Genomic DNA, 12,260 nt, shown 5'->3' with positions numbered 1-12,260 from the left:
TTTTGGCCTTCCTGTTGTACTATCTTCCTCCTCAAAGGCAGGAGGACACAGCTCCTCCTCTATCCATTCCCCACCCCACCTACAACACGTACACAAATTCTATTCCAGAAACATTGAGACAATTGCCCCATTTGGAGGAACCCCTTCTAACCTTCTAGCTTCGAGTTCTTGCTGCAAAAGCAGCTGTCTGACTTAACACTTGCCTATATTTCTCATCCATCTGAACCAATTCACCTGCCACTGCATCCCCTTTTTCATCTTACCAACTCTGTATCTGGCTTTGAGTCCACTTGGCTCTCCAGCTTGTTCTCAGAGCTTCCCTTTCATTCCTTCCCTCCTTTCCCTCTTAGGCAACTCCTGCTATGAAACATACCAGTGAAACATATCAGGAAGCAAGGAAGAATGAAGTAGAAGACTCACAATTCTGGGCCTGTTTAATGATCTCCAAACACTTAATAAATGGAGGCAAATTGACTATTTCTAGATTGTATGGAACTGTGAAGTGGCTGGGAGGGTTGCTTCATTTAGGCAGTTTAGAACCACTTCCAACTCCATCCATTTAAGGTTAGGAAGTTCTTTGAGTTGTCTTTCCACAGTCCCTCATGCTGTAGCACATCCCCGTTTCCTTTCCTGAGGTCCCTGAAGCTCACTGAGAAATTAGCACTTGCAACTTAGAAGTAGAACAGAGACACAGGACTCACACACGATTCCTCTGTTCCTCATAAATTCCAGACACAGGCAGGAAGCGGCAGGCAACCAGCGTCTGAAGCAGAGGAATGAACCAGGCATTAGGATCCCAGCAGTGCTGTTTCCAGATGAGTGGTCACCTGGGTCCCAGCTACTGCAATGGGAGGGCACCCAAGGCCATGTTGGTATGGAAATGGATTGGTGAGGTCTGACCTTGAGTTTAACCCCACTTACCATACCAGACACAGATCCACTTTGACACACAAGCCTGAGATTTCCCCGGGAGCCTGTTGTTCGCTGCTTGCCCCCCTCAGTTACCTGAAAGTGTCACACTGTGTCCTGCAAACCTCTTTCCACCAAGGCCAGCTGCTGCTCTGTGCAGGGCCCTGAGATGGCCCCTGGACCTACATTGCCAGCCACAGGGCATAAAGCTAGTGTAGCTGCCCACCAGTGCCCCTTGCCCCATGCCTTCCTCCATTTCTTTCTAATCGCTGGCACCAGAACCTAATGTACTGGGGGTTGGTAGGGATAGTTATGGTCTGGCAAGTCCGTAGCAGCTGGACCAGTAGCTGGGAATCTAGAGACTGGCTCATTACCTTGCATTTTACACACACACACTGACATGGGGTCACCACCCAAGGCTTAGGGCCCCAGGAATGGGCTGTTCACAGGTCCTCCTGCTGCCCTGAAAGTACTGCCAATTCCAGTTCATACTTTGTCTCCTTCCTCTACCCTCAGTGAGTTTGGACAGGAAAACTGGAGTTCTTCCTGAGCATCCCTTCCACCCTGCCCCCCCCTGCTGCTTTGATTGGGGGTTAAGGGGAGAGGGGTGAGAGATAGGAGAACATCCCTGAGGCAATTCAGAGCCTTGATTTTATTAGACTTCACAGCATGTGAGGTCAGTAGGGCAGGGGTCATTGCTGCATTTTACAGAAGAGGAGACTGAGGTCCAGAGAGGCACACAGCTAGTGGCCTGAGGATGGGCCTTTATGCTTGCACCATCCTCATTTGAGCCTGGCTCATCTGCGTGAAGAGGATACTATTGTTATCGTCCTTTTACAGATGAGACTGGTACTCAGAGAGATGACATGATTACACCAAGCTCTCAGTTATTTTTATCCCCTATTCCTCTCTTCTTACAAGGGATCCTACCTAGAGGGGAAAGACGCTCCCCTGTTCAGAGGCCTTCCCCTCCCTCCCTTGCAGGAAAGGCAGGACCCCTAAGTCCTCCCTGGCCACCTGGAGAGCCATTCCCCATACTTCAGGGAATCATTCCTGGTGTCCAATGTCATCCTGGCCTCAGCCAGGCCTCCTTTTCTCACCCCCCACCCCACCCCCATGTCCTTTTCTGTCTAATGACTCTGCAGAATTGAAGGAATTCCATTATTTAGCAAATGTCACCGCCTTATGGGGGTGGCCAGAAGGTGTGAGAAGCCGGACTGAGAACTGAACGGGGTGGGGACTGCCTTAGACACACTGCCCAGGTTGGGCCAGGCATTTGAGCAGTGGAAGGAGATGGGTTCAGCTGGAAAGAAGCCAGGAGTCCTGATTTCCAGGTGCAGATGGGGCTGGATGGGGTGGAGTGGAGGGTGGGGTGAGGTGGAGGGTGGGGTGAACTCCCTGCCCCTGGCAACCAGGCCCATCACCAGACATCCGAGCTGCTAGGTGTTTCTAAGTGAGGAGGGAGCCTGGGCAGCTCTTAGAAATGAGAGGACACCACTGGGCATGCTCCTGCCGGGTGATGCTTGCCTCCCTCTCTCTGCCCACCCTGAGATTCATCACACCTTCAGCTCTGCCCTCCTGTTAATAGAACTTTCTTTCCTTCTCCACACACCCCTTTGCTTCTCACCTCAGGACCTGTGAGCCAGTGGCCAAGAGGGGTGCAGCAGAGCAAGCTGGAGCTGTTAGGTGCCCCACCCCTACTCCATGCCAACCTGACCGTCTGTAATCCTGGGGATCCCTGTGTGCCCTTTCCACAGCCTCAGCAGGAGCTCTGGGAACAGCATGTGGGGATTAAGATCTCCTGTCCTGGACTGGTGTAGGGGAGGACTATCCTTTGCAACTATGGGAGAGGTCAAGGGTCCCACCCTCCGGCTTCGGACTCGTGTCAAAATCTAAAACCCCCTGAACATGCCATCCTCCTTGAACAAACCCAAGAATCCCACAGAGATCATTTGAAGCAGAATCCCTTCCTCTCCCAGGACTGTAAGTTCTTCCTTGAGTCTAACCTCGATCCCTCACAGAGGGGTGAAAGGGGGCAGAGATGAATTGCAGTTTCTTATAAACCTGGTGGCTTCTTGTTCCCCGACGACAATACAGCGGACAGGCCCTGTGGTTCTGGCTCTGAGTCAGGGCCCCCATAGCCTGGGCGTCCCCGTGCCATCTCCCTCACCCCGCCTGGGACTGGAAAATCAGGCTCACGCCTCTGCCCTAGTCAGTGCTTCCCCTGCTTCCCCTCACAATCTCGATCTCGCTTTCCCCTAAAGGGAGGTGTTTCCTCGAAGCTGGGAAAAGTCAAGGGGGCAGACACCTTACCAGCCACGGGGAGGCGGTACTCGGTGGGCATGGGCATGGCTGGGGGCGGGGCTGCCTGGCCGGCCCGCCCCTCCCCCAGCTCAGCTTCCCCGTCCTGCCCTTCAAGCCCATGATATGTATGTGAACACGCGTGTGAGCACACAGTTTACGCAAGTGTGTGATTGTTGGTGTGTGGGGGGGGGTGGACTCCTTACCCTCAAGGGTGAGGGTGGGGTGGCGGAGGTGAGATGCCATGCCGTTGGTGTCTCTACAAGTGACACACATCTTTTCCGTGGATATGTTGCTCTTAGATTCTATGTCCACACGGGCTCTTCATTGCGTCCAGTCACAGATCTGGTCGGTCACCAGCAATCCCCTCCCCGCTGGGGTCCGTGGGAAGGAAAGGTGGATGGGGTCATTGACAGGGAGAAGTGAGCAGGAGCCTCTCCCCCTTCTGCCAGGGGATGGGGGTGGGTGGGGCGGGAAGGAGCGGGGACCGCGCGGCTCAGGAGTCCCTGAGGAGGTGGGCACTTCCCATCGCCGAAAACTAACTCCTCTTCCTCACCCCCAAGGGGCCACATTCCAGCCCTCAGCTGGGAAGGGGTCGGGTCACAGACGTGCCAATCCTCTACAGACCCTCAACCTAGAGTCAGCAGAGGCCCACCCCTGGGAGCTGGCGGAGGGCAGGAGAGCTGGGGGAGGGTCTCAGCCCTTGGGGGAAACTGGATCCTGGGGCGGGGAGGGGCGGGAAAGGCCTGAGTCAGCGAACTGGAGCCTGGAGGGTGGGCGGGAGATGGGGAGAGTAAAGGAGTGAAACAGAAAGAGAGATGAAGAGAGACAGAGATTGAGAGCAGAGAGAGAGAGAGAGAGAGAGAGAGAGAAAGAGAAACTGAGACAATGCGACAGTCAGAAAGAGAGGGCAAGGCAGAGCTGGGGGCGGCGGGGCGACCTTCCGGCCGGAGAGGGCTGCAGTGGGCGGGGAGGGGCAGAAAGTGAGTGAGGGGCTAGGAGATGGTTGCCTTCTCCCTTCCTTCCCTCGTTCTCGCAGGTACCGAAAAGGTCAGCGCTGAAGAAATCCCAGTCTTTCATCTCAAGGGGGGGAAATCGAGGCTGAAGGAGAGCGCGATCCGCTGCGCGCCCGGGGGAGGGACGGCCGAGGCGGGGGAGGGACGCGGCACAGCGCGGCGGGGGGCACGGCGGGGCCCGGCGAGCAGCCTCGAGCCGGGAGGCTGGGAACAGGTCTCGAGGCTGTACTGGCAGGACAAGCACACTCCTTCCTTTGAGCTGTTACAGACCACCACCAACAGCAAATCTTCTACCCACTTTAGGTCAGACCGGGAAGGGGGCGATGCCGCCCTCCCTCGGTGCCACCATTACGTGCACAGGAAGGAGGAGGTAAGAAAAAGGCAGCGTCCCTCTTGCCCTCCCTTCTTGCCCACCCTCGACACGGGGTCGCCTGAGCTCTCTCATCCTGGCTCTGGGCAGCCCTGAGAAGTGGGCGACCAGCACTATCAGACGCAAAGACGAGAATGGGCAGGAGCTGGGAGCAGGGCCAGCTCCACTTCCTCAAAAACTGGAGCTGCAAGATGCAGGCTGGAAGGAGACTCTTTGGGGGACCTGGGTGTCCATACTCCCAGCTGCCGGGTGAGGAAGTGCAGAAATATTACCCCCTGGTGATGCCCCAAACCGGCGGGGTCCTCAGACACGCTGGAAACAGGGAGCTCAGACTTCAGCAAAAGCCTGCAAAGAAAAGTACTTTTCCATCTCTGCCTCTGACTCCTCTGAAAATTTGGGGGCTAACGGGAGGGGCTTCCAACCCCCTTAGTCATCCTAGGAAGCCAAACTAAATGCAATGACTGATATTCACCCAACCACAAGCCAATTTTGTGGTTTCAGCTGTTTTCAGAAGGAACAGCAAGGCAGCAGCAGGAGTGGGCCTGATGCGGGGGTGGGCCACCTCCCGGACCCCAGCCACGCACCCAGGACCTGGTGGAGGGAAGGCCCTCAGCTCTGCTCTGACATAATTCAGCCCAAGGCTCAGGAAGGCCCAGAATTGCCCCCACCGTACAGACTCACATGGACAGAATTGGTATCAGCTAGGAATGCCTCTCTCCTCTCTCTTCTCCAAGTTCCCCTAGCAACTTCACAGGCTGGCCTGGCTGTTCCTGGGTCCAGGGGGAGCCATTTTTTTTCCTTCTCTTTTTCCCTCCCTCTCTTCCTTCCTGCTTTCCTTCCTTTCATCCTTTTTTCCTCCCTTCTCTTTGTCCCTGTTTTATAGGTGAGTGGTGGCACTAATCCAGGAGCACACCAAAGGAAACAGAGGCCGCTGGGAGGTCTCCCAAGTGTCCAGCCCGCTAGGCACCAACCAAGCCCACAGACACCCAGGTCCAGCCCCCAGCCCCTTCAGCTGTGGCACCCACCCACCGTCCCTGCATCACCACATCTGTGCACCATCCTCCTCAGCCACAGGGAAAGAGATCAAGGTTAGCTCTAAGAGAAGCCCCCCATGGAGTAGAAGAATCTTAGAACCATAGAATGCTAAAATAACAGAGCAGAGAAGGAAATTAAAACCACTTAGTCTAGTTCCTTTGTTTTTTCAAATCGAGGAGCGGAAGCCCTGAGAAGTGATGCAATGTTCCCAGAGCATGGCAGTCCTGAGGTCCTCGCTCTCAGAACACGCTCTAACCACCTCCCCACACTGCCCCCAAGGTGCCAATTTCTTCGTCGCCACAATTTTCCATGTCGACCAGACCCCTTCTTCTCATGACCAGCGAGGAGAAGAAAGTAACCAGGAGGGGCCAGCTCATGGAAGCAGCAGCCCCAGCACAGAGTTCCAGCATTTTTCCAGCAAATCCCAACCCCCACCCCAGCATTTCCTAAACTTCTTCCTCCTGGAAGCCTGCCTGGATTAGCACTGGGCCTGTCACCATCCACACCTGATGGTTTTAATTGTGGCAGAGAGAGAAAGGAGGGAGCAAAGGTGAGAAACGTGCCTGATTATTAGCCCCCGCTCCCAGCCCTGATGACAGGCCCTGACAGAAAAGGGCTGGAGGAGAATCGAGAGGGCAGGAAGTAGAGTCTGAGCAGGAGTGGGGGGTGAGTAAAATACTAGGGAAGGGAAGGCACCCCTGCCCCACTCCCCGGGAAAAAAGCTACCCTGATGAGTCACAGGTGCCCAGGTGCAGGCCTCCTGGGGGCTGCCCAGCTGCATTTAAGGTTTATCATGTGATTTCCACCAAGGATAATGGAGAGGTGTGCTGGACTGGCCGAGCCTGCACGTCTCCTTCCAGCACATGCTCCCTCCAGCTCCAGGCTCGGTACCATCCTAGCCACAGCTGAAATCGGAGAGCCGGTTGTTGAGCGTTGGCCAGCACGCCACTGGCTAATGGGGTCAGCTTCAGCACCAGGAGCATATGCCCACGTGCGCACGTGGGACTTCACACATGTGTTGGCGTGCGCTGCTCCCAGAGTCTGCACAGGGTGGCGTGGGCCTGCGCAGCAGTGCATGTTTGTGTCCTGGTGGCACCTGGGACACACCCATGTGGCTCTGTGTTCCTGGCTTTGTGAGACTGTGTGTGAGTGTGTGTGTGCCATGTGTGTTGAGAGAGTGTGTCTCTACAGCTCTAACGGGGGCATGTCACAGGGACCCTGGGGGGTTGGGTAGAAGAGAAAGGCTGTGTGTGCGACTGGGTCTGTTTGTGCTTTGTGCCTCTGAGGCTAAGGGTGACAGGGTGACTCTGGAGGGCAGTGTGGGTGGCAGCGCATCTGCCTGGCTGTCTGTCACCCACCTGGGCCCACAGTGGGGGACAAGGGCAGTGTCTGAGGCCAGGTATCGACGAGCGGCTGAGACCTCCTGTGCCAGGTCCCATCTCAGCCCCGCCCTGGGCTCGAGCACAGCTATCAGCCCATCTGCGGGGGGACGGGAACGCTCAGGCGGACAAGGGACTCTGACCCCCACATGGAGGTCCTCTGTGGGTGGCTGGGCACCCCAGAAACGCAAGCATCCAGGGCACTGGCCCTTTCCTTGCCCCTCACCCATGCTTCTGGGTGAACTATCTGCTTCACACCATCTCCTGAACCTCCCCCTCACCTCCCATCCACAGGGTGCTTTTGCAGTCTTGGGGTAAGGAGGGAGCGCTCAGCTCCTGCAACACCCACAGGGTAGGGGCCCCAGGAAGGGGGAGGGGCGAGCTCAGCATTCGATCAGCTCTGTCCACCTACTCTCCGCTGGGCTAGGCTGGCACTGCGTGGCCCTCCGGAGCGGGGAGCTCTGGCTGGACTGACAAGGGCTCCCTGCCTCACCCCTGCCTTTTCGCTCACCCCCTCCAGCCCCTGTGCCCGCTGCTGCCGCACTTCCCACTTTGCCCGGACATAGGTGGAGAAGCTGGTCTCTCTGCCATGGCTGCTTTCCCTGCCCAAGCCCCGGCCTACAGGGCCAGAAGGAGAGAAGCATGAAGATGGGCTAGTCTGAGGGCTACTGAGATGAGAGATGGGCCTCTAACTTCAAATCCCATGCCCTACGGTCCTAGCCTTGCTGTGGCTTGGGGACACGTGTGCTGTGATGCCTGGACGCGCCCTCCTCCCTCCTGCCTGTAGCCTCCAGACATATCTGCCTGCAGTGGGTCCCGCTGCTCGCCTCTGTGCTGCCCAATGCTGGCCTTAGGGTGGGGGAAGGAGCTACTGTGGAAGCATCCAGGGCACCGGATCCCTCAGTTTATCTTTGGAAAGGTGCCCCAGTGTCTTCCCAGAGGCACGAAGTTCTCCCTAAAGTCTAACCCAACACTCCTTCCACAGCACCTCCTTGGTTAGGGGTCAGGCCTTCACCCCACCCCTTCTCACTCCCTCAGTTGGAGCTGGACCCTCAGGCAGAAGAAGCCACACTCCAAAAACGAAAACAAAAGTCTCCACTCGTCCCAGCCCTCTCTCTCTCTACTACATGCCTCGCCTGCCCTGCCCTCAGCCACCACAGAAACCCACAGGGCATTGGAGCCTTCATCCCCAAATGAGTCAGGGACCTTTAAATGAGCAGGGTTGCAAGAATTTCCCCTTTAGGCCAAGCCAGGGCTCCACTTGGTACCAAATTCAGTCCAGCCTCCTTGGGCCAAAGGGGGACAGTCTCTTCCCCATCCGAGGGGCTGGAGCCTTCGGCGGGTGAGCTCAGCCAGCCCTCGCAGCGCCTTCCGCCCTGGCTTCCTCACACCAAATCCACTCCTTCTGTTTGATGCTAAAGACGGGGTCCACGCAGGGGTGCCAAAGTTTAGAACAGGGAGAAGACCTGCTCAGACCAGCTGAGCCGTGCTTGGGGCCAGCTTTACCCCATGCCCACTGCCCTCCACAGTTGTTATTCCAAGGAAGTGTTGAAATAGAATCTTCTCCCTAGGTCTGAGACCCCAGGGGACCCTTAAGGGGTGCCAAGAGGCAACTCCAAATCTCCCAGCCATTCTATCTACTTGCAAGAGAGCAGGATTTTCCACGTGGAGAGGGAAGGGCTCATGGAGGCAGGGGTATCCAGGGCACGTGAAGTTGGCTGGCAAAGAAGAGACAGCGGGTGGCCCAGATGACCCTTGTGGAAGCTAGCTCACTCCCCCAACCCTGCCCCCTGCACTGCATATATTCTCTCCCCCCAAAATAGCATCTCTGGAGGGGGAGTGGGGAAATTCTCAGTTCATGGTTCGCTCCTTCCCACAGTGTGTTCACAGCTCTCTGGGCTGTCTCTCATGACCTGGTTTCCCTGCCAGGCCCTTCCGCTACCCACCCCCTCACCCTCACGGCCTCACCCTTCCCATCCCAGGACCCTTCTGGCAGGGAAGGAGCCCCCTCTTTGCGGCCCATCACATCCATCGTTTCCTGCCTCCAAGCTGTGGCTGTCACACTGTTTCCTACCCTCTCTGGGACAGAAGAGAATTCAGTGCACACAAATGGAGCACTGTATGCGCTTGCGGGGACCTGTGCAGCAGTCACAGGGGCAGGGGGTAAAAAGGTTGCACGGCCCTGGTTCTGTTTCCAAGGATCTCCCAGGGGTGAGACCTGACACTTAGAAACTTCCTCTGAGCAAAAGGCCCCTAACAGAGAGAACTGTCCAGACCTAGGGGGTCCCCAAGGGAAGGCAAAAGTCCCTCTTTCCCCGACTCTCTCCCCTGGGGGAGCACGGAGGTCACCACACTGGACCCTCACCTAGCTTGTGCCATTTCTAGAATCTAATTGCAAACTCTCTTGATACTGTTTGGTCCATTTTCCTTGCAGAATGTTCCCTTGAGCTGATCCCAGATGGGCGGGGGTGGGGGGGCAGCAGGGGGGTTAGGCAGAGCTGGGGTCATCACAGCTGTGAGGAGGGGCTCGAGCCTGGGGACAGGGCCCCCAGAGGAGCAAAGCCAAAGACGTTCAGAAGGCGGCAAGTCTGGGCCCAGGGAACTGGGAGGCCCAGGGCCAGGAGGGGTGAGCCCTGCAGTGGTCTCATTTTACCCTGTCCGGGGCCTGGGAGGTTGGAGGCAAGGACAGCCTCAAGATCCCCTCCGGGAACTACCTCCCCCCTCCCCTTGTTATTTCTGGCTCCATTTTTCTTGGTCAAGAAGGGTGTCAGTGGTAATGCAAATTAGGAGGTGTTGGAGGTGCTGGCCGACACCCATCCTGTCCCCTCTCCCCACCCTGCCCCCCCCCTCTTCGCAGGCCCACACTCACACAGCAGCCTGCAACATCTGTGTGATGTGCCTGGTACCCTTACCCCTGGCTGGATGGGCGCAGAGGGTGGGCAAAGCTGGGGCTGGGGCGGGGGCTGGGTTCTCTGGGGCTTCTGCCTCAGCCGCAAAGGACAGGGATGGCACCAAGAGGAGCATTAGCTGGTGCCCAAGTCCCCCCAGTCCTGCCCCGCCCCACCATGTCAGCCCCGCCAGGCCTCCCGGCGGCGGTACCTGCACGGGCAGTGGGGGCCCCAGACCAGAGTCTTCTCTCCCCGGCTGCCTCCAGGAAGGGCACAGACTGGAGTCAGAGCAGCTGACCTCAAGGCCCCTACAGATGCAGGTTAGAACCCAAAAGCAGTGGCGCCACAGGGAGCGCAGCCCTGGGTGCCAGGAATTTCTCTGGAGTCAACACAGGGAAGTCAGGAGAAGGGCAGGAGTAGGGGCAGGGGGCAGGGTGCTGGAGGATGTCACAAGCCCCCTTCTTCCCCACATGATCTGGCCTTGGCCCCCAGACACCTGGTCCCACCCCTTCCCTGTTACGACCCCCTTGGCCTTGACATTTCATTTTTGAGTCTGACTTCAATTCTTTCGGTGGTAGTCAAAGTTACTGTTTTCATTCTGGCTGAAGCAGAAATAGGACCGGGGAGCGCTCCTGCTACCCCCCTACCCTATAAAGATGTTGCCAAGTGAAACCCCCACCCCCTGTGTTCTCTTCATTAGCCCTAATCAGCTGGGTGAGGTGTTTCTCATTAACACGGCTGACTCACCCACACACCCCTCTTCGTTAGCGATCCGCTTCTCCCCTGACACACACACACAGACACACACACACCACCAGCTTCTGAAAGGAGGAGCTGCTGCTCTCCTCATCTGACTGCCTGACACAACCCGCATGGGGACACGGAAGAGGGCTAGGGGTCTCCGAGGCCTGGTAGCTGTGGCTGGTGAGACTTGGGGGGTGCAGGGCTGTGAGGTCCCCAAGGGTGGGGCGGGAGGATCTAGAGGCAGCTGGTGGGTGGAGGAGAGACTGAGGGCAGAGGGGCCAGAGTGGGAGAGAGTGAGGGTTGCTGGTCTTTAATTTGGCCCAGCTCAGAACGGCTCCTGTGCAGTCACCCCCACCTGCCTTTGGGTCTGGGTCTGTGCTGTGAGCGTGATGGGACCCCCCCCCCCAGCTGTATCTTCTCTAGGCTCCACGAAGACCTTCCCTCCACCTCACTCCTGAAAAATTGTCCCTCTCACCTAGAAATATAGACTCCTTTGGCCCCTCACTCTCTTGGCCCCCAGGCCCCCGTCTCCCATAGAGTGGTAAGTAACAAGTTCTTTAAGTCTGACCACCGCCGTGCCTGAGAAAGGAGGGAGAGGAACCAACTTCCGGTATGGGTTGAATTGGGTGCCCCATAAAGACACGTTCAAGTCCGAACTTCCGGCCCTGTGAACATGACCTTATTGGAAAAAGAGTCTTTGAAGAGGTTATTAGCTAAGATGAGGCCAAACTGAATTAGGGACGGGCCCTAATCCAATATGACTGGTGTCCTGATACAATGGGGAGAATTGGATACAGACAGACAGACTGACTGGGAGAAGGTCATGTGGCAACTGAGGATGAAATCGAAACCCAAGGATTGCTGACAAACCACCAGAAGCTGGTGGTCAAGGAAGAATTCTCCCCTACGGATCTTAAACTTCTGGCCTCAGAATTGGAAAGCAGTACATTTCTGTACTTTTCAGCCATCCAGTCTGTGGTACTTTGTGAGAGGGATGTGAGCTGGCAGGGCTCCCCAGGCCCCCCCCCCCCCCCCCCCCCCACCGCCCATGGTCTCTGTTGTAGGCGGAAGGCAGCAGCTCCGCAGGACCTGGGCTGGGGACACACGAGCTGCTTCTCCCTTCTCCGCCTTCCCTCCCAGCCCCCAGCCACTTTCCACCCTGCACCTGAGCCCTTTCTCGGGTCCCCAGAAATCAAGGAGACAAGCTGCCAGAATCTGCACCCTATGTCCGCATGCTTCCTCTCGCCCTGGTGACAGAGCGAGGGCCCAGACTGTGGCTTACCTGGCTCCCTCCCACCTTCAGACATGCTCACAGACCAGAAGGGATTCCCAGGCTCATCCGCCTGTCTCTACGCAAGCTTATGCTTCACACTCGGGTCATTCTTTGCCCCTTTTCTCAGTGGCCAGGATTTCTCTTTGTCTTGTGTCCTTGTAGCACCCCTAATTCAGTCATACCCTTCTAGCAAATGATTCAGAGATCCAAAAGGACCCAGTGCTGGGCGTGGGGGTAGGGCACTAGGCAGCCATGCCCCCAGATGTTCCAGAACCTTTCCATGGCTTATGAACCCATGTCATTTAGGGATGGCCGATCCTACCTTTTCTGGCACTCTGGACTCAA

At 56.9% G+C, this 12,260-nt stretch overlaps 1 long non-coding RNA gene across 1 annotated transcript; it reads left to right on the top strand.

Annotated features, from left to right (window-relative positions):
- The first annotated feature begins 4,185 nt into the window (after positions 1–4,185).
- Positions 4,186–5,744, top strand: LOC143687552 (uncharacterized). Its single transcript, XR_013177570.1, has 3 exons — positions 4,186–4,260; positions 4,530–4,596; positions 5,480–5,744. It is a non-coding gene; the product is annotated as an uncharacterized LOC143687552 (long non-coding RNA).
- Positions 5,745–12,260: the final 6,516 nt, after the last annotated feature.

The sequence above is a fragment of the Tamandua tetradactyla genome, chromosome 6 (assembly GCF_023851605.1).
Source record: "Tamandua tetradactyla isolate mTamTet1 chromosome 6, mTamTet1.pri, whole genome shotgun sequence".
NCBI lineage: Eukaryota > Metazoa > Chordata > Mammalia > Pilosa > Myrmecophagidae > Tamandua > Tamandua tetradactyla.
Note: the sequence above shows the minus strand (reverse complement) of the source record. Positions and strands in the feature narration are given on the sequence as shown.